Below are 22,366 nucleotides of genomic sequence, written 5' to 3' on the forward strand. Positions count from 1 at the left end.
ATATTTGATTTTAAAACATTCTTTTATTTAATTAGAGCAATTGATTTTTCCTTTTTCTCATCTTGTACTGAAAGTACATATATAATCATTATTTATCTTTTTTTTTTATTTTACAGTGATATAAGCTTAATGCAAATATATATTTGCTATAATGATGCATACCTGAAGAGCCTTAGATGCTGGGAACCTGCCATATATATTTTAAATGCTATGGGACTGTGATTAATGCCTCTCTATCTGATTCCAGGAGAAGTGCTAACAAGAGCCACATGGTCTTGGAGACTTGACTGAGAATCTGCATGGATTGCAGAAGTCTATGCCAATACTGAAGGGCTTGAAAACTGGGGTTTGAGTTCTGGAGTCCTAGTCTTTTCTAACACTTTAGAGGATGGGGGTCCCCTTTAACTTAGATTCCTAGTAAAGCACCTAAGATTGGTTATTTATTGGCTCATTCCCTGAGAATTTGAAGGCGAATCAGACCAGAGAGAGATGGTCCCCTTATTTCTCTCTATATTTAGAGAGAATGGCAATTTTCTATAAGTTCTGGCCCTGAATGGGTAATTGCAAACTGCTTAAATCACTTTTATTGGGCTTTGATTCAAGGGCCTGTTATTCTTTTTTATTTTTTATTATTTCTTTTGCCAATTGATTTCATGCAACCCCTGTGACTCACTCAGCCATGCATCCTTGGCTGACCTCTTCAGGGGAGTAATGTGTTATTTAAAATTTCCCTCGGGGGGGGGGGGGTGTGTTAAGTTTTTTTATAATCATAATGTCTTAATTATAATCTATATTGCAAGTCAATTTTTACTCCTTTAGGAGTAATCTCGGGGGGTAATGTATAATTCTCTGAAGAAAATGTATGTTTTATAATCTAGTATGTAAAGTTAAAACTCTTTGAGAGTAATTTTAGGATAAGGATTGTGCCATCTCCCCACACCATGAAGATGCCTGAAGAGGCTTCACTGGATCATGAAGATCCAAATTTGAACTTTGGGGCGCAGTTGATTTGAACTATGGGGAGTTAAATGAGTTGAATACATTTGTTTTGAATGTATACTCTTATGCCAATATGGGATTGCCCCAAATTGGCTTTTTGCCAATGCGGCTAGCTTGTATCCTCTTTTCTTTTGGTTTAAGATCCATTGAAAAAGATCAGTCTTTTTCACCAGATCTCAGGGGGGGGGGTAATGTGTTATTTAAAAGTACTGGGGTTCTATTTGGAAGGATTAAGCCTCAAGATATGTAGTGTTTGACAAACTTCCTGTGGACATGTGGGGGATCTTGGAACTACATTTCCTGTGATCCAATGGGTTTCCTCTTTTAGATGATGTCTTCAAGGGGAGGGATGGCTGTAAATATTGGGAAGTGGCTTTGAACTTTCTCTTTAGTGACCTGAGCACGCAAAGGTATGAAAGGTAAAATGACTGATGCGGCAGTTTGAATACTTACAGGTGCGTGGTCAATTTATCTCTACCAGCAATGGCTTTTATTAAAGTACTATTTTCCCTTTTAATATCTGCCTTTATCATTTTTAATTGTAACAGGATAGATTGTTAGCTGACTACTCCCTCAGACTCCTGACTATCATACTGCTGGGCCCATGAACACCAGCAGCAGGAAAGCTGCACTCAGCTCAATCAATGCTTTAACATTGTCCCTTCTCATTAACCTCCTCCTTTCTACCACTTGATGAAGCTTTAAAAAAAATCGTTGTTATTGTGCATTCCCATATGTTCTATAAATATCTCACTTCATTCCATTCTCACACCTAAGGCATAAGATCTAACCTAGTCTGCCCTGTCTTGCTATTGTGTACAGGCTTCCTTTAAATTTCTGGAAGAATTTAAACAAAATTTGGGTCACAAAAATATGTATAAATCCAGAGACAAGCTGAGTGACTCAATGAGTAGCACCATGATTGATAGGAATCAGGGTGAAGGGTAGAGGACACTTATTAAACCTAGCATCTAACTTTCTGGTTTCCTTATAAGATTTTTAATCTGGAATCATTTTTATTTTATTGCTTTAACCATTATATATATTTAAGCCAAAAATAACTATCTAAAAATCTGACACTATCTTAGAGATAGTTCACAGAGGATCATTGACATAGTTGGAAAGATCCTGAAAGTCCAACTGGTCCAAATTCATCATTTTACAAAATTAGCTATGTGACTTGTTCATTAGATAATAAACATCAGTGATACCATTTGAATTCAGGTTCTCTGACTCCATATTCAGGGCTCTGTCCTCTATATCATACTGCCTCTGCAGTTGAACAGTCAATATAGTGTAGCAAAGGGATTATTTTTACATATTTTGATGATGATATTTCAATATGTTTTGGCAATGCTATGTATTTTATTTTATATATTTAAATAATATTACATTAGTGATGTTATAAATCTTCTATAAGTAATATTATATGGAGTCCATAGGATTCACCAGTCTGCCAAAAGGCTTCATGACAAAAAAAAATTATATGATCAAGAATTGCTGATGTAAAGTGTTTTCTACAGTAATAGGACTGGGCTCATATTGTGCTTTTAGTATATACTGATTGTGATACCTGGGTCAAACATCTAAGATTATAAATTGCAACAGAATTGTGTGTTTCAATTGTTTTAGGTAGTTTTATCATTTGAAGATTCCCAATACTAATGGAATCACAACAGGAATTTTAAAAAGTCAAACCATATGTATATAATCATTAAAGTTTAATAAACTACCTAAGGATGTCCTATATAATTCTTGACTATGCATGTCTTGAATATTATAGTCTTTACCAGAGGAAGGCATGTCTTTTAAGTGTGTTTATAATGAAAGGAAATATTTAGAGTAATAAGCTTATATGTTGGTTTACATACATATTTTTACTTTTCAAGAATATCTAAAAAACAAATATGTATTATTACTAAAGGTCATCTGCATGGCATATGTGAATATATATCACAAACAAGTTATTTTCAAGGTTCCACAGACTTGGTTTTTAAGATTTTCAGAGTTTGGGCATATGCTAAATGATGACACCAAATATGTTATGCTATACTAATTATGGATTATTGAGTTAAAAAATTAAAATAAATGTAAGCTCCAGAACAGAAAGGTGACAAAAGTTTTGGTAATGGTCTCATTATTAGGTGTGTCCAGAGTTCATTAACTTAAGTAATCTTGAGAGCAGGAGTTCCTTCATTTCCATATCCCCTAGGGCCCAGTACAGTTCTTTGCATGAAGCAGATATCTACAAGATAATTATTTTCTTGACTAGAGATGGCAGCAGCAACATTCTAGATCTTCTATGACCACTGTCATACTACTGTTCAGACAATAATTTCCTGTTATTCACTTCAGCAAACTTGATTTCAGTTTTGCTCTTTATGAATAGTGTGACCTTGGCCACTTGGACAAGTAACTGAATCTCTTTGGGATTAAGTTTCCCCATATATACAGTGATAGGTTTGGATTATATGACTCTAAAGTCTCTCTTAGCTTTAATTTTATGATCCTGTGAGTCCAATAGTCATTGAGACTATTTGTGAGTACATTTAGATAGGAGAAACAACAAATTTGGTCCTCTTTCATTTCTATTCTTTAATTGGTACCTCAGGTGTAAGTAATAGTGTTAAGTTTATATGGATGATAATCATTAAGAAAGGACCTTTAGGAATTTAAACATTTGATATATGATCCTACCACAAGGGTAATATTAGCAATGGCAAGTTTTAAGGCTTAAAGGAGATCTTTCCTTCCCACTCTACATCAATCTTGTCATTTTTTGGTGTGTAATCATTCCATTCATGCTGATATGATCCTGAAACCATTCTTATCAACAAATACAGATTATAGCTCCTAAACTTGGAAAGGGTTTTGTAGGATATTGTGTTAGTCATAAAGCAGGGCAGGTGAAAAAAGTAAAGAGATCATTAAATGTCATTCCTGCTTTTTAAGAAACACCTCAGAATGTCATGTATTAGTGCTAATAATAACTGAGATTTGTACATTATTAGCGTTTGCAAGGTGTTTAGTATAAATTATGCCTGGATCCCCAGAGTATTGTCAAGTGGCACTATAAGCTTGATTGTTCCCTTTTTTAGGAATGAGGAAATTAAGATCAGGAGAGTTAAGTGATTTGATAAATAGTGGTTGACAGTGAGGACATGGCCTAGGACTTGACAAAAAATGTAAATTACTTTGAATAAATGTAAAAAGCATAAGAATTTCCAACTACCCCATGGGAAAATTTATATATGACTCTGGGCCATCTTTGGCATTATGTTTTCTTTGTTCTATTTCAATATAATCTTTGATCTTGTCTAGGGCTGGTGTAGGGATCCACTGTGCTACTTTGTTCTAGAGCCATCAAGTATGACTGGCCTCTTATGAGGGCATAAGCTCCTCCTATGTACCCAATGAACCTAATGAACCCTAATAATGCATAAATCTATTAATAAACAAGTTGGCATGGTCTCTTCTTTCTTTAGTATTTCAGTATTCTTTTGGGAGGTGATATGTAAACCTACCATTGGTATAATTAGAGCAGAATAGATATGCCTCTTTATACTTGAAAATGACTAGTAAGTACCAGAAACTTAATTTGAATCTAGGTCTCACTGGTCTGTTTATCATTATTTCCACTATATCAAGTTGCCACTCCAATGCTAATAATTAGTCATATACTTCTACATATCAATGTCAAAACATGTATAGATGTTGATTGCTATAGACCCTATAAATAAAATTTGCTACTTTTGAATCTATAATTATAATACCTTATGGTAACATTTTGGTGAAAGAAAATTAGATTTGGAGGAAGAAACACCTGAATTCAAATTCTACCTCAAAGAAAGAAAGCTAGATAGATGGATATATAGATATAGATATAGATATAGATATAGATAGATATAGATAGATAGATAGATAGATAGATAGATAAAATATCTTATAATATGCTAGGTAGGAGATGAAACCTCAGAATTTCTTTGGTTTACATTTCTCTTATGAGTGATTTGGAGAAATACGGTATGATTGTTAAATGAAATTCATTTTCTGAGAATTGTTAATTTATATTCATCCTCTGATGAATTTTTAAAGCACTGGTTTTGTTTGATGAACTGTATTAGGCACTAATATAAAAACACTAAATGAAAAAGTTAACCACAAGGAGGTTACTTGCACTCTGTTGGAGACATCCAGCATATTAACACATATGAAAATATATCATAATTTGAGGACAAGTGGCATTATTTAAGGAGATCAAGAATGACTTATGATAGTGGATGTATATTGAATAAGGTTGGTAATTCTAAGAGAAAGAAGTGAAGAGGGCATGAGGCACTAACATGAAAGATGAAATCCTGAGTTTTGGGGAACAGCAGAAAGGTCAGTTTGATTGCAACATAAAGTGTATAAAGAGAAACAATGGTATATCTCTGGAAGAGTAATCTGTAGGGAAACTATGAAGAGATTTAATGCAAGGTTGAGGAGTTTGTAGTTTGTTCTACTAGCAAAAGATTCACTGAAGAATTTAAGTGAAAGAGGAGTCATGTTAACATTTCTTCTTTAGGAAAATAACTTTGGCAACTGTGTAGAAGAGGGCATATTGAGTAGGCGAGGGTTTTGAAGCTTGAATATACTTCTTGCAGAAGCTATAAAATGAAGGTGCTATATTTGAATCTCTTAAGTGCTCCTTTGATTTTATCAGCAATTAAGTCACTCTAAAAATTAAGTGATTCTATGCATAGAACCAATCATAATTTAGCTCACTAACATGTTAGAAAGTTAACTTTATTCAGCTATCCAGTAAATGAACTTCAATAAAAATTCTACTTTGAAAATTTGCTAGGAATATCTCATTTGTTTTATATCTCAAAACTGTTTTAAGTGGGTACTAGAAAAATCAGACCTAAACTAGAGATGTGCTCACATGGTACATTTTAGCTTCCAAGGATTTAAAGTGTTGAAAGGACTAATCTTGTTTGAATTGGATTTGCGTCACTGTGTGACAATTTTGTATCTGGCACTGTACAGATGGAAGGGTTTGTTAGTCATTAGAAGATTCATTCTTAGGAGTTAGTGTGGCCTTTCTTTCAGAGTTGATGGTTGATGAAATGATTCATTTCATTTACAATTGTATATTCCTGGAACTTTGTGCTACCAGAGGAGTAAATAAACCTTAGGCAAAAATATGATACTCTTTGGGAAATATACTAATGAAATTTCCTAATCCAAGTCCAAATCCAAATGTTCTAATCCAATAACTAATGTGAAGTGGAAAAAAACAAAGGAAAAAAAAGAAGCAAGCATTTATTAAGCACCAACTATGAGCCAGACACTGGGCTAAGTGCTTTCAGATATCTCATTTGTTCTAACAATTCTAAAGTAGGTGGTATTAAACACATTTAACAATTGAGGAAATTGAGGCAAGCAAAATTAAGCATTTTACCAAATATCACATAGCTAATATGTATCTGAGGCCAACTGTGAACTCAGGTCTTCCTAAGTCTAGCTCTAAATCTAACTCTAGCCCTCTATCTACTTTTTCACCTAACTGCCTCATAAGGAGTAATTTTCTGCTAGTTATGGACTTTGTACCTAATTTCTTTTCCATCACAAGGGAATATATCTCCAAAATATATTTTCACTTATGAACTATCCAAACATTTCTACTAATTATTTTATATGAGTAAAAACCAAGTCACTTAATGTCCCTGGATCTCAGTTTCCTCTTCTGCCAAATGAGGGAAGTTGACATGATGAACTCTTACATTTCCTTTCTAATCCAAATTTATACCTTCTCAAGGAGATAGTAGAGTACATTGCCAAGAATAATGGAATGAGAAAAAAATATCCATATTCAGATCTTGTGCCTCAAGATCTGTATCTGTCATGAAGCTATGTGTCCTCAGACAAGTCACATATCTTCACTGATTCTCAATTTCCTCAGCTATTAAAAATGACCCCTCAATTTGCACTATTTATTTAACTCTCTACTTCCTGTTACCTTGCACAGTTAATAGAGAGACATATATAATTTTCCCTGGTTGATGATGTCCTTGAAGAAGTGCTGGAGATAAATATGTGCTAGTCAAAGGTACAGTTAGATGGATTAGAACTCTCTAAATGTCCAAAATCAAAGAGGAGTTATAACTGGTATCATATCAGCTTCCTTAATTCTCCAGTAGAGTGCTCCAGGAATTTGTGCTTAGCCCTGTTCTATTTCTTTTTCTTTTTTTTTAACATTGGCTTGGAGAAAGGCAAAGATGTCATATTTGCAAATTTTGCAAATGACTTAAAGCTAAGTATACTTAATACATTGTATAATATCCTCAGTATCTGAAAATTTTATTATTAGGCCATATTTGAGAAGATTCTTTTTTAGTTGAAAGAGAGACAAAACCCTGTACTTGTATTTAATGCATTCAATAAAAGAAAGTAATAAATATAAGAACATGAAGATATGTCTAGTTCACAATTTAACTGAAGGTGATATGGTTGGTTTAATTGCCTAAAAATGCAAGATGAATCAACATTGTGGCATAGTGATCAAAAAGTTTTTATTTTTTAACATTTAATAATATTTATATGTTAGAAAAGTTAACATGGTTACATGATTCATGCTCTTACTTTTTCCTTCACCCCTCAAAAATCCCCCCCATAGCCAATGCGCATTTCCACTGGTTTTGACATGTGTCATTGATCAAGACCTATTTCCAAATTGTTGCTAGTTGCATTGATGTGGTAGTTTCAAGTCTACATCTCCAATCATGTTCACCTCAACCCACATGTTCAAGCAGTTGTTTTTCTTCTGTATTTCCTCTCCTGCAGTTCTTCCTCTGAATGTGGGTGGCGTTCTTTACCATAAGTCCCTCAGAATTCTCCTGGGTCATTGCATTGATGCTAGTACAGAAGTCCATTACATTCTATTTTACCACAGTGTATCCATCTCTGTGTACAATGTTCTTCTGGCTCTGCTCCTTTCACTCTGCATCAATTCCTGGAGGTCATTCCAGTTAACATGGAATTCCTCCAGTTTATTATTCTTTGAACACAATAGTATTCCATCACCAGCATATACCACAATTTGTTCAGCCATTCTCCAATTGAAGGGCACACCCTCATTTTCCATTTTTTTGCCACCACAAAAAGCACGGCTATAAATATTTTTGTACAAGTCTGTTTATCTATGATCTCTTTGGGGTACAAACCCAACAATGGTATGGCTGGATCAAAGGGCAGGCATTCTTTTATAGCCCTTTAAAAATAATTCCAAATTGCCTTCCAGAATGATTGGATCAGTTCACAACTCCACCAGCAATGCATTAATGTCCCAATTTTGCCACATCCCCTCCAACATTTATTACTCTCCCCTTCTATCATTTTAGCCAATCTGCTAGGTATGAGGTGATATCTCAGAGTTGTTTTGATTTGCATTTCTCTAATTATTAGAGATTTAGAACACTTTCTGATGTGCTTATTGATAGTTTTATTTCTTTATCTAAAAATTGCCTATTCATGTCCCTTTCCAATTTATCAATTGGGGAATGGCTTGATTTTTTTATACAATTGATTTAACTCCTTGTATATTTGAGTAATTAGACCCCTGTCAGAGTTTTTTGTTATAAAGTTTTTTTTACCAATTTGTTGTTTCCATTCTGATTTTGGCTGCATTGTGTTTGTTTGTACAGTAGCTTTTTAGTTTGATATAATCAAAATCATTTATTTTACATTTTGTAATTTTCTCTAACTCTTGCTTGGTTTTAAAATCTTTCCTTTCCCAGAGATCTGACAAGTATACTATTCTGTGCTCACTACTTATTTATAGTTTCCCTCTTTATATTCACCCATTCTGAATTTATCTTAGTGTAGGGCGTGAGATAGTGATCTAAACCTAATCTCTCCCATATTGTTTTCCAAATTTCCAAGCAGTTTTTGTCAAAAAGTGGATTCTGGTCTCAAAAGTTGGGCTTTTTGGGTTTATCATACACTGTCTTGCTGACATAAATTACCCCAAGTCTATTCCAATGATCTTCCCTTCTGTCTCTCTTAGCCAGTACCATAATGTTTTTGTTTTTTTTTTGTTTTTTTTTGTTTTGTTTTGTTTTTAAACCCTTAACTTTCGGTGTATTGTCTCATAGGTGGAAGAGTGGTAAGGGTGGGCAATGGGGGTCAAGTGACTTGCCCAGGGTCACACAGCTGGGAAGTGGCTGAGGCCGGATTTGAACCTAGGACCTCCTGTCTCTAGGCCTGACTCTCAATCCACTGAGCTACCCAGCTGCCCCCTAGTAACATAATGTTTTGATGGCTGCTGCTTTATAGTATAGTTTAATATCTGGTACTGGTAGGACACTTTCCTTCACATTTTTTTTCATTATTTCTCTTGATATTCTTGATCTTTTGTTATTCCAAATGAACTTTGTTATAGCTTTTTCTAATTCAGTAAAAAAGTTTTTGGTAGTTTGATAGGTATGGCGCTAAATAGATGAATTAATGTGGGTAGAATGGTCATTTTTATTATGTTAGCTCGTCCTACCCATGATCAATCAATGTTTTTCCAATTGTTTAGATCTAGTTTTAATTATTTGGAAAGTGTTTTTTAGTTGTTTTTGTATAATTCCTGTGTTTGTTTTGGGAGATTTCTAAGTATTTTATGTTGTCTATGGTGATTTTAAATGATGTTTCTCTTTCTACCTCTTGCTGCTGTGATGTGTTGGAAATATGTAGAAATGCTAATGATTTATGTGCATTTATATTGTATCCTGCAACTTTGCTAAAGTTGTTGATTATTTCTACAAGCTTCTTAGCTGTTTCTCTAGGATTTTTTAGTAGACTATCATATAATCAGCAAAGAGTGATAGTTTAGTCTCCTCATTGATCATTGATCATTGGCTTCTACTTGCTCAATTCTTGTCTTTAGAGGCTGTTTTTTTTCTATAAGCTTTTGATTTTCCTTTTCGATTTGGTCTATCCTATTTCCCAGCTGTTTGATTTTGGTCTCTAATTTGCTTATCAATTCTTTTGATTTGGGGGCATCTTTTTTGAATTGCCCAATTCTAGCCTTTAGAGACTGGTTTTCCTTTTCAATCTCGTCATTTCTGGTCTTTGATTTACTTGCTTCACTTTTCAATTGCAAAATTCTGCCTTTTAAACTGGTATTTTCTTGCCAGATCTCTTCCATATTTCCCATAATCTCAGATTTGAACTCTTCAAGACCTTGTGACATGTTTTAATTTTTTTGGCAAGGTTTGGATATGGTTACTTATTTGTTCTCCTCTGCTGTTTTCTCTGTTGTCTGGATTTTTTCTGTGTAAAAGTTGTTTAGTGTTAACAGTTTCTTTTTGATCTTTCTCTTCTGGGTTTCCTGAGTCTGGCTTACCATTTTTAGCCCAGTGCCCTCTCAGCTTTATCCTCACACCCAGGGTCTGTCTGTGCTCTTTAGGCTCCTAAGGTCTCAGGTCTAGTTGTTCTCAGGGTCAAGCCTTGCTTGTTCCTCTACCTGAAGCTCTTTTACCAGTCTCAGGGCACTGCTCCCATGTTCATACACCCCTCTGCACTGGGTCCCCACCCTAAGTCCATGCCTGCACTCAGGATCCATGTCATACCCAGGGTCTGTCTGTGCTCTTTAGGCTCCTGAGGTCTCAGGTCTATTTATTCTTAGGGTCGAGCCTCCTGGTGGTCCCCTTGCTTGTTCCTCTGCCCAAGGCTTCTTTAACAGTCTCAGGGCACTCCTTCCACAGTCATGTCACCACTCAAGGTCCGGGCCTGCACTCAGGATCCACGTATGCACCTGTGTTCAGGGTCTGTTCAAAGTCTGTGTGTTCTTTAGCCTCTTGTGGTCTTAAGTCTTCCTGCTCTCAGGAGCAGGCCCTGGTGACCCCACATAGCTGCCAATAACTTAATGGATGCCCCAAACTTGCTCTAACTCTTTTGCACTGGCTTTGGCACTGTAGGTGATATGGAGGGGGAGAGGATTGCTCAGCTCGCATTTTAGTGAGAGCTATTTCACTCCCTTATAGTATGGAAATGCCCTGATTCCACGTACCTTCAATGTTGTGCCCTGTTGTGGGGTCCCTTTGCTTGTCTGGATTTGTTTTTATTTCTTCTTGAGGAGTCCTATATGCATGGGTTAGGAGAGGTCAGGCAGCTGCTTTTTACTCTGCCTACATCTTTACCTGGAAACCCTTGAAAGCCACAAAAAGTTTTTAAAACCTTATCCTGATTAGGTTAAGAGACAGCTTCAGGAATAAGGAGAAGATTATTCTACTGTTCTTTGCCTTAGTCAGAGTTTATCTGTAGTATTGTATTCAGTGCTTAGTATAATATCTACACATTAAAAATGTCTATTTGTAGCATAATATTCAAATAAATTCAAATAAATATGAAAGCAGTATAACAAAGGTCATCTGGAAGAACAAATGATCAAGAATATCAAGGGAAGTAGTGAAAAAAAATGTGAAGGATGGGGTTTAGCAGCATCAGATCTTTAACGGTACTACAAAGCACTGATCATCAAAACAATATCATACTGGCTAAGAGACAGAGAGTGGACCAATGGAATAGACTAGGAGTAAATGATCTCAGCAAACTAGTGTTAGATAAACACAAAGATGCAAGATTTTTGGGACAAGAACCCACTATTTCACAAAAAAATGCTGGTAAAATTGGAAAAATAGTATGGAAAAATTATTTCAGATCAACATCTTATAGCCTATACCAAGATAACTTCAAAATGAACAAATAACTTAAATATAAAGAGTCAAATCATAAATAAAATAGGAGAACATAGAGTTGTGAATCGGTCTAACCATTCTTGAGGGCAATTTGGAACTATGAGCAAAGGGTTTAAAAAAATGCCTGCCCTTTGACCCAGCCACACCACTGCTGGATTTGGACCCTAAAGCAATAATAGGGGAAAAGATTTGTACAAAAATATTTTAGCCTCTCTCTTTATGGTGGCAAAAAATTGGAAAATGAAAATGAAAACTTCAATTGGGGAATGGCTGAACAAATTGGTATATGATGTTGATGGATTACTATTGTGCTAAGATGGACTGCTTGATTTCTATATGAACTGGAAAGACCTTCATGAACTGATAAAGAGTGAAATGAGCAGATCCAGGAGAACATTGTGCACAGTAACTGAAACATTGTGGCATAATCAAAAGTAATTGACTTTGCTACTAGCAGTAATACAATGATCTAGGACAATCCTGAGGAACTTATGAGAAAGAATCTATCCAGATTGAGAGAAAGAACTGTGGGAGTAAAAACACAGAAGAAAAACATGATTTAGTGTTTGGTTCTACAAGTACATGATTGGGTAGTTTATTTTAAAAGATCACTCTATTACAAATATGAATAATATGGAAATAAGTTTTAAGAAATAATACATGTATAACCCAGTGGAATTGCTAGTTTGCTCTGGGAAGGGGGAGGGAAGAGAGGAGGGAGTAAAAGTGAATCAGGTATCCATGGAAAAATATTGTATATAAATAAATAAAATGTTAATATGACAAATAAACAACCAAACAAATAAATATGAAATAATTCAGAGGGGGGAAATCCAGAATTGTGAAATACCTTTCTTAAGAATATGGCCCATGATTTCTCTACTAGCAGCAATGCAATGATCCAGAACAATTATGAGAGACTTATGAGAAAGAATGCTATCTACATCCAGAGAAAGCACTGTGGGAGTAGAGAAATAGAAAAAAGCAACTCTTTGATCACAGGGTTTGATGGGGATAAGATTGGAGATTTAGAATCTAACCAATCACCATAGTGCAAATATTAATAATATGGAAATCAGTCTTGATCAGTGACATGTAAAATCCTCTGGAATTGCTCATTGGCTATGGGATAGGGGTGGGAGAAGGAGAGGGAAAGAACCTGAATCATGTAACCATGGAAAAATATCTTAAATTAACTAATTAAATAAACTTAAAAAATTTGAGACAGAAATCTCGCTTCTGCCCCAATCGTATCATGTAGAAGAAGAAAGAAGAAAGAAGAAAGAAGAAAGAAGAAAGAAGAAAGAAGAAAGAAGAAAGAAGAAAGAAGAAAGAAGAAAGAAGAAGAAGAAGAAGAAGAAGAAGAAGAAGAAGAAGAAGAAGAAGAAGAAGAAGAAGAAGAAGAAGAAGAAGAAGAAGAAGAAGAAGAAAGAAGGAAGAAGGAAGAAGGAAGAAGAAGAAGAAGAAGGAAGAAGGAAGAAGGAAGAAGGAAGAAGGAAGAAGGAAGAAGGAAAGAAGAAGATGGTCCATGATGAGTCTTCTGGGGACGGAGCAAAGATGACAGTGTAATCCAGATTAGCTCCATGCTACCATGAAAATTTTCTCCAACCAGAATTAAATTATTGCCACAAAATGAACACAGGAGTGAAAGAACCAAGAAGGAGAAAGTTAAACAACTTTCAAGAGAAGAAAAAACTAAAAAGATAGGCTCTTGGGATGAGAGGAGAGCAAAGCCAGCAGGAAACTATAGCAAGGAGGGAAGAGCAAACCAAGAACAAGCCACACAGCCCCAACGCATATCTGCTGACTGAGGTTTGGGAGCCTATGCCGAAGCCAACATCCAGAACCTGAGATCCTGCCTGGGCAATATTGGTACAAACTAAACCAGTGATGGGCAAGCTATGGCCTGCAGGCCAGATGAGGCCCCCTGAAATGTTCTATCCAGCTGTGTGACATTATTCCTAATCTTATGAATACAATGAGTAGCATACAATATAATGAAACTTCAAAAGAGTTTTCTTAGAAACAGACTGACAGATGAGCATTTCCTTTCCTTTGGCCCCCTCTTTAAAAAGTTTGCCCATCACTGAACTAACCCATATTCCTTGAAATTTAAAACCTGTGGAGAATTCTGGAGCCCTAACCCAGGGAATTGTAAACTAGGCTTGAGATAAGGCCTTGGTTCATGCTTTGGGGTGGTTGATAGTACTAAGCACTAAGTACTGATCTTTTTACCTAAAGCTTAGGTAGGAACTCCAAGACAGGTCAATCAAGGGCATGTCTAATTAGATCAAGTACATAGCCCCTGACCTGATCAAGATCAGAGTGAGATCAAAGGTATCAGTATCTTAAGGTTCAATTGAATCAGCAGGGGGGAGGGGATCTCAGAGTTCACAGGCCTCAAAACATCACATCATCCCTCCTAACCTACCTATAATTAATTATATAGGGAAAATGAGCAAACAACAAAAAAGCACCTAACTCTAAAGAATTTTTATGGAGACAAAGAGCAAGGTACAAACACAGAAGGGGACAGTGAAAGCAAAGGAAACACATTCAACATCCAAAAGAAAAATATGGATTGGACAAAATTCTGAAGGAACTAAAAAAAGACTTCAAAAACCAATTAAGATAGGCAGAGGAAAACTGGGAATGAGAAACGAAAGTGATGCAAGAAAAAATGGGCCAATTGAAAAATGAGAACCAAAAAACAACACAGGAAAACCAGATCTTAAAAATCAGAATTTACCACCTAGAAACTAATGATTTCATGTTAAATTAAGAAACAATAAAGCAGAATCAAAGGAATGATAAAAAGAGGAAAATATTTTGAAAAGGGAATTACTTTCCCTCTGTTTTCTTTTATGTAATCAATCAGTGGCCCTTTGACATGATCAGTCAGGTACTTGAAGATCCTTTACCATTGCTGTGCAAATACAGACACATCCTCAGAGACAGGAAATTGATCTCACAGTCACTTCCCCACTGGGTGGTGCCAGGCAAATTAAAGAACTGTAGATGGTTCCTGAGATGTGAAATAGAAGAGATAGTGTATGGAGAAAATGTCTTATAAAGGCATTTTCAGAGGGCTGAATAGTCATTCTTGCATTGGTGCCACTTTTACTGGACACATTGTTGCATTAGGATGCTCTTGCTGGAGACATTACTGTAATGGTGACTCTTGTTGAAGGGAGACCCTTACTCTGGGGACTCTTGCTGAAGAGACTCTCACAGACTTCTGACAGGAGATTGGAACCTGAAGGCTAACATGGATATTTAGCTAAACTGCTCCCTACCTCTTTCCTACATTTTCCTCTCTTTACTATCTCTACTTTGATTAAACTAAATTGTTAAAGCTACTAAAAGACTCATAATTTAATTTTATTCATTAACATTTGGCAACCTTTTAACTATTACAACATGACATAGCTTATTGATGAAACAAGTGACCGAAAAAATAGATCTAGGAGAGACAATTTGAGAATTATTCAACTTCCTGAAAGCCATGATTAAGAAAAATCCTTGGATTTCATATTACAAGATAACTGCCCAGAGATCCTTGAAGAAAAAAATGAAGTTGAAATTGAAAGAATTCTCAGGTCACCTCCAGAAAGATATCCTCAAATGACAACTTCCAGGAATATAATAGCTAAATTCAAGATCCACCAAGGCAAGGAAAAAAATACTTCAAGCAACCAAAAAGAAACCAATCAAATACCAGGGAGCTATAATAAGGATCAAATAGAACCTAGAGGGCTTCTACATTAAAGAATAAAAAGGCATGGAATATGATATTTAGGAATGCAAAAGATTTGGTTTTACAACCCAGAGTCACCTCTGCACCAAAACTGAGTATATTCTCTTTCAGGAGAAAAATGAACATTCAGTAAGACAAAAGAGTCCCAAGCATTTCTGAGGAATAAGCCAGATCTAAATAAAAAAAAATTGAAGTCCAAAGAAGATACACAAAAGAAGCCAAAAAAGGTAATGAGAAAGAGAAAATTTAAGGGACTCATTAAGGTCAAAATGTTTATATGTCTACATGAAACAAAGATTTCATTGATTCTCAAAAATTATTCTTAGTAGGAGAGAATATAGAAGGAGTTTACTCAGAAAGAGGGTGGAGAAGTAAGCTGATAATGATATGATGTATATGATGACATATGATGCTATGATGTGTTTGTAAATGTGATGACATGGAACAATATGTGTATATGATATGATATCTATACATATGAATGACATGTAAAAAAATCAAGGGCTAAAAGAGATTGCACTGAGAGAAAAGGGAAGGACGGAATAGAATGGGGTAAAATAAGTAACAAAGCTTCATGAAAAATCATTATGGAGAGTGGAGAATAATAAGGATGGTGATGAACAATGCTTAGACTTTACTCTCATTGTAACTGGCCAGAGAGGTTAAAACACGTTTACTCAGTGGGATATAGAATTCTTTCTTACTGCACAGAGAAATAGAAGGGGAATAAGACAAGGGAAGAAGGAAGCAAGTAGAAGTAGGGGGAAATGGGGAGGGGAGGGATAAAAAGTAAAATGCTTGTGAGGAGGAACAGAGAGAAAGGGAAAGAGCAGGATTTAAGGTGGATAATATGATGGAGGACAATACAAAATTAGTAATCATAACGCTGAATGTGACTGGGATAAACTCATCCATAAAATGGAAGTGGAGAGCTAAGTGGATTAAAAACAAGAATCTTAATATATATTGTTTACAAGAAAGACATTTGAAGCAAGGTGACACACATGGATTCAAGGAAAAAGGATGGAGTAGGATTTATTAGGCTTCATCTAAAGAAAAAAAAGCAGTACTAGCAATTATCATAGGAGACAAAGCTAAAGTAGAAATAGATTTGATCAAAAGATATAAAGAAGTGTGTCATTTGAAATTGTTGTAAGCCCTGGAAGACTACAACTCCCAGAGCTCTCTGCTACAACTTCCCCTGACAACTCCCACTTCCAATGTGGGAAGTATCAGGGAAAGTGTAAAAGAGAAAATTTGGTGCCTTTTCTCTCTCTCTACCCTGGAAGCTCTCTCTACCCTGGAGCTCTCTCTAACCTGGAGGGTCTATTCTTGAGCCTGGAGGCTCTCAGACCCTGATCTCTCTCTTTTGGTGCCTTTTTCCCTTTCTATCTACCTCCTTGCCTTTCCTAGACCTTCCCTTTTCTAATTAAAATAAAACCTAACTATTCTAAACCCTAAAGTTGCTCTCAGATCTTTTATTTGAGCCCTAAGAGCTCTGGTCAATTTCCCTCTGCCAGGGCTAGGGACTGCTACCTTTCTTTCCCTTCCTTTCCCTTCCTCTCTCCTTTTTCCCATTCCTCCAATCCTCCTATCTTCATCCCTTCACCCAGTCACAGAAGGAAATTACATTTTGCTACAGGGTACTATAAATAATGAAGTAATATCATTAGTAAACATTTATGCACCAAATGGTATGGCATCTAGGTTTCTAAAGGAAAAATTAAAGGAGCTCACAGAGGAAATAGATAGTAAGACCATACTAGTAGTGGATCTCAATTTTTCCCTTTCAGCACTAGGTAAATCGAACCAAAAAATAAATAAAAAAGAAGTAATGGAAGTGAATGAAATGCTAGAAAATGTACAGTTAATAGATATTTGGAGAAAAGTGAACAGGGAGAAAAAGGAATATATCTTCTCAGCAGTACATGGTACATATACAAAGATCAACCTTGTACAAGGGCATAGAAATATTTCAAACAAATGCAGAAAATCAGAAATAATAAATGCAACTTTTTTCCAAATCAAAATGCAATAAAAATCAACTAAAAGGCTAATGAAAGTAATTAAAAACTATGGCAAAGTTGCCAGGTACAAGATAAACTCAAAAGCAGGAGTTAGAAAGAGAAACTCCATTTAAAATCACTGTAGACAATATAGAATATTTAGGATTTTATCTCCCAATACAAACACAGGAATTATACGGACACAACTACAAAACACTTTTCACACAATTAAAATGATCTAAATAATTGGAAAAACATTAATTGCTCTTGGATAAGACATGCTAACATAATAAAAATGACAATCCTACCCAAATTAATCTACTTATTCAGTGCCATACCAATCAAACTATCAGAAAATATTTTTATAGAATTTGAAAAAAAATTATAACAAAGTTCATTTAGAAGAACAAAAGATCAAGAATAGCAAGGGAAATAATGAAAAAAAGTGAAGAATGGGGGCCTAGCAGTACAGATCTTAAACTGTAATATAAGGCAGTGGTCAACAAAATAATATGGTCCTGGCTAAGAGACAGAAGGGTAGATCAGTGGAATAGACTAGGGATAAAAGAACTTAGAAAGCTAGTGTTTGATAAAACCAAAGATCCCAGTTTTGGGGAAAGGAACTCAATATTTGACAAAAACTTCTGGGAAAATTGGAAAACAGTATGGGAAAAATTAGGCTTACATCTCATACCCTATACCAAGATAAGGTCAAACTATCTTTTACCCTATAGCAAGATAAATTCATAATGGGTAAAAGGCATATATAAAGAGGGAAATCATAAATAAATTAAGTGAACATAAATTTTTATACCTGTCAGATCTGTGGGAAAGGAAGGAATTTGAGACCAAGTAAGAGAAATAGAATGTTGCAAAATGTAAAATATATGACTTTGATTATATCAAATTAAAATTTTTTTGCATAAACAAAACTAATGCAACCAAGATTAGAAGGATAGCAACAAAGTAGGAGGACATTTTTATAACTAAACTCTCTGAAGAAAAGGTTTAATTTTGCAAATATATAAAGAACTAAGTCAAATTTACAAAAAATCAAGTCATTCACCAATTATCAAATGGTCAAGGGACATGAATAGGCAGTTTTCACATGATGAAATCAAAACTATCAATAAGCACATGAAAAAATGTTCTAAATCCCTCCTGATTGGAGAAATGCAAATTAAAACAAGTCTGAGGTACCATCTTACGCCTATCAGACTGGCCAATATGGCAGCAAAGGAAAGTGATGAATGTTGGAGCAGATGTTGCAAAATTGGGACACTAATACACCACTGGTGGAGTTGGGAATTGGTACAATGATAATGATTCCGGAGGGTAATTTGGAATTTTGTGCAAAGGACTTTAAATGAATGCCATTTGATTCAGCCATACCACTGCTAGGTTTGTACCTCAAATACATAATAAGAAAAGATTTATACAAAATTATTTATAGTTGTATTCTTTGTGCTGGCAAGAAATTAGAAAATGAGGGATTTTCCATTGACTGGGGAATGGCTGAACAAATTGTGGTATCTGATGGTGATCGAATACTATTTTGCTGAATGGAATGATGAACTGGAGACTTCCTATGTGAACCAGAAAGATTTCCAGGAATTGGTACAGAGAGGAGCAGAGCCAGGAGAACATTGTACACAGAGAGTGATACATTGTGGTCCAATCAAATGTAATAGACTTCTACTAGCAGCAATGCAATGATTGCATTGCATTGAGAAAGAATACTATCCATGTCCAGAGAAAGAACTGTGGGAGCAGAAACCCAGAAGAGAAATATATGATTGATCACAAAGTTTGATGAGAATATGATTAGGGTTTGATGTTAAAAGATCACTCTATTTCAAATGTGAATAACATGGAAATAGATTTTGAACAATGATGTACGTATTACCCAGTGGAATTGCTTGTCAGCTCTGGGATGGGGGAGGGAAGTGAAGTGGGTGAAATCCTAAAATTGTAACCATGAAAAATATTCCAAATTAAAAATAAAAGAATGAAATTTAGTCGAAATACATATTTTGTTGAAATATACGTAGCTCAGAAAGAAAAAGAACCAGGGGAGTCGTAACAGCTATTTTTAGCCATTTGAGTAGTTATAAAGTGGAAAATTGATTGAAATTGCTCTGTTTGGCTACAGAAAACAGAACTTGGAGAAATGATCTGGAGCAATGAATTAAAAAAAGAACAAACTAACTAAATAGGGGAAGGAAGAAAAACTTCTTAAATAGAGCTATCTAGAAACAGTAAGAAATTCCTTAGGAGGTGGTGGGTTTCCCTTTACCTGAGAACGTTGAACAAAGGTTGGATGGTCATTTTTCATGTGAATGAGAGTGGAGACTTATTTTTTTTTCAGTAAATATTGGACTAAATGATCACTGAGGTCCCTTTCAGCTCTGGAAATTAAGTCCAGGAACTATACTACTATATCATGTTTTTCTAACATGAATTCAATAGTGAAATCATTTAAATGAATTATATGTTTTAGGCAAAGACAAATTCTATCCCTTATATAGTAAAAAATATGTATGTATGTGTATATATATATATATATATATATATATGATAAAGGGAGTCAGAGTTTTAGTAAGGAATTTTGTTTTCTCAGTTCACTGATATTAAATCCACTAGTTTTTATAATATTCAAATTAGTTTTGCAAGTTAAGTTTTATATTTTTTTGGTTACATATTTCAAAATTTTCAAGGGAATTCTATCCAACTGTGTTATATACACAGGATATTTTGACATATTGATTGGTCTCATAATGATGTTAATACCTATTGTCTGGTGAGTATATTTTTAAGGATTAGCCCTCTTTGCTAAGTGCTTTGACAGAGAGGTTAAAGTTTAATTCTAATGGAATTATACAGCTTGTATTTTCAAAATGAAGAATAATCTCCCCTTAGGAATTTCCTACCCAGAAAATATGACATGACATAATTGAGTCATAAATATAAATACATATATATGTATACATATACACATGTATATCATTTTTGTGTAACATTTATTTGTGATACAAATATAAATAAAAGTGATACAGAATAATATGTTCTTTATTTGGGCTTCTCAGATCATTATTAAGAGCAAGAACAAAAAAGAGGACATTTTGTTGTCATGTTCCAAACACTACTTAGAACCTAGTCATAAGCTAACTTTAACTTCACACCAGAGAGTTGAGTGACTCTCAACCAATTTTGAAGTATTCACCATCAATAAGATGTGTAACTAAAATCATGAGGTTTTTTTTTCAACTTCTAGTCTTTGGCAAAATGATCATAGTTAACATTTGTCTGGCTTCAAATTCTTCTTTTAGCTTTCATTTTTGGATTCATATCTTTCCTTCTAGCCACTGGCTTTAAACCAGTTATTTTAATAAAAACCTCCATAAAGTTATCTCACTACAAGCCAAAATACTCAGCAATTTTTACCACTCCTAAACCCTTCTTCACCTTCACATTGTAGCATCTATGCTTCAGCATGGTCTCCATTTGATAGCATCTAAGGTCCTAGAATATAGGACTCCATCTCTTTGCTAAATGAAACCCATGACATAATTGTATCTATGTATCTGTGATATGAAAGATTCTATCCATTTTTGCTGTCCTGAGTGATAAGTATAGCTTCTGATGAGATGAAAGACAGGGATAAAGCCATCTGGAAGCAAAACCAGTAGTGAGAAGAACAGAACTGGAAAGAATATCAGGATGGGATGAACAATTTGATAGAAATTTTTTATAAAGTAAAGAAAACTAGTGATTACTGCGTCTAATGAAATTCAAGTGTCCTGGCTTAGGAAATAATAAAGCTAAATATAAGAAGAAAAGCACTGAACTTTATAAATTTCAATCCAATACTTATTGCTTTTGGAACCTTGGGCAAGGTCCTCGAACTTATTGGTACTGTTTACATAGCTACCAAATGAGGCACTTGAATTATATTATCTCCAAGAAGTTTTTCATTTCTGCAATCTTATGGTGTGAATAAACAGTATCTACTTTACAGAAAATTAAATAACTTTTACCATATTGCCATTTTATAATATGGCAGTTAAAAGGATTATAAGGGCATATTTGTTGTCATTTCATTAAGTTTGTTGCATTTTCTTTATGTATTAAAAATCATCAATGTTCTAACACATTTCCTCTAGCTCACAGGAAGGGAAAGAGTAAAAAATATATTTCAATTCTTCCTTGTTTCATAGAAGTGAATTTTAAAATCATTCATACAAAACATAATTCCAATATTAGAAATTTCACTGATCCTAGCTAATTATGCTTTGAATATATCCTCATTTCTTATTATTGATATCTCATTAATTATAGTGAATAGTGTTCTCACAGAGAAGAGGATATATCTTCAGACTTTACTAACTGGACAGAAAAACAGGCAAATAATTCTACAAATCTCTGTGGAAGGACATTGGCTTAACTTTAAGATTGAAATGTTAATTTGAATTGGAGCATTTATTGAATACCTCTAAGATCCCTGCTTCAGTACTCAGAAACACAGCCATTATTGATGTCTAGAATAGCACTGTTGTTTGACATGAACATTCCCATCATGATCATCACATTTTGGAAGTTAAGATGCCTCTAGGAGTCCTTTGTATGAAAAAAAAATCTTCTTGAGGTTGCCTGTTTCTACACTCTACAGAATAAATGTCTTATTAATAAATAAAAAAGATAACTGAAGTGACAATTGCAATGTGTGCTTCTCTCTTTACATGCCATCCAGGTTTTAGGGTTGTGTCAATAATATATTATGATATGTATATCTGCATTGTTCCTGGAATTCTTCCTTGCTACTTTCAAGTATCCCCTAAGATCTCATGAATCTCTCTCTTTTTTAATTTCAACCT

Source organism: Gracilinanus agilis, chromosome 1 (genome assembly GCF_016433145.1).
Source record: "Gracilinanus agilis isolate LMUSP501 chromosome 1, AgileGrace, whole genome shotgun sequence".
Taxonomy (NCBI): Eukaryota; Metazoa; Chordata; class Mammalia; order Didelphimorphia; family Didelphidae; genus Gracilinanus; species Gracilinanus agilis.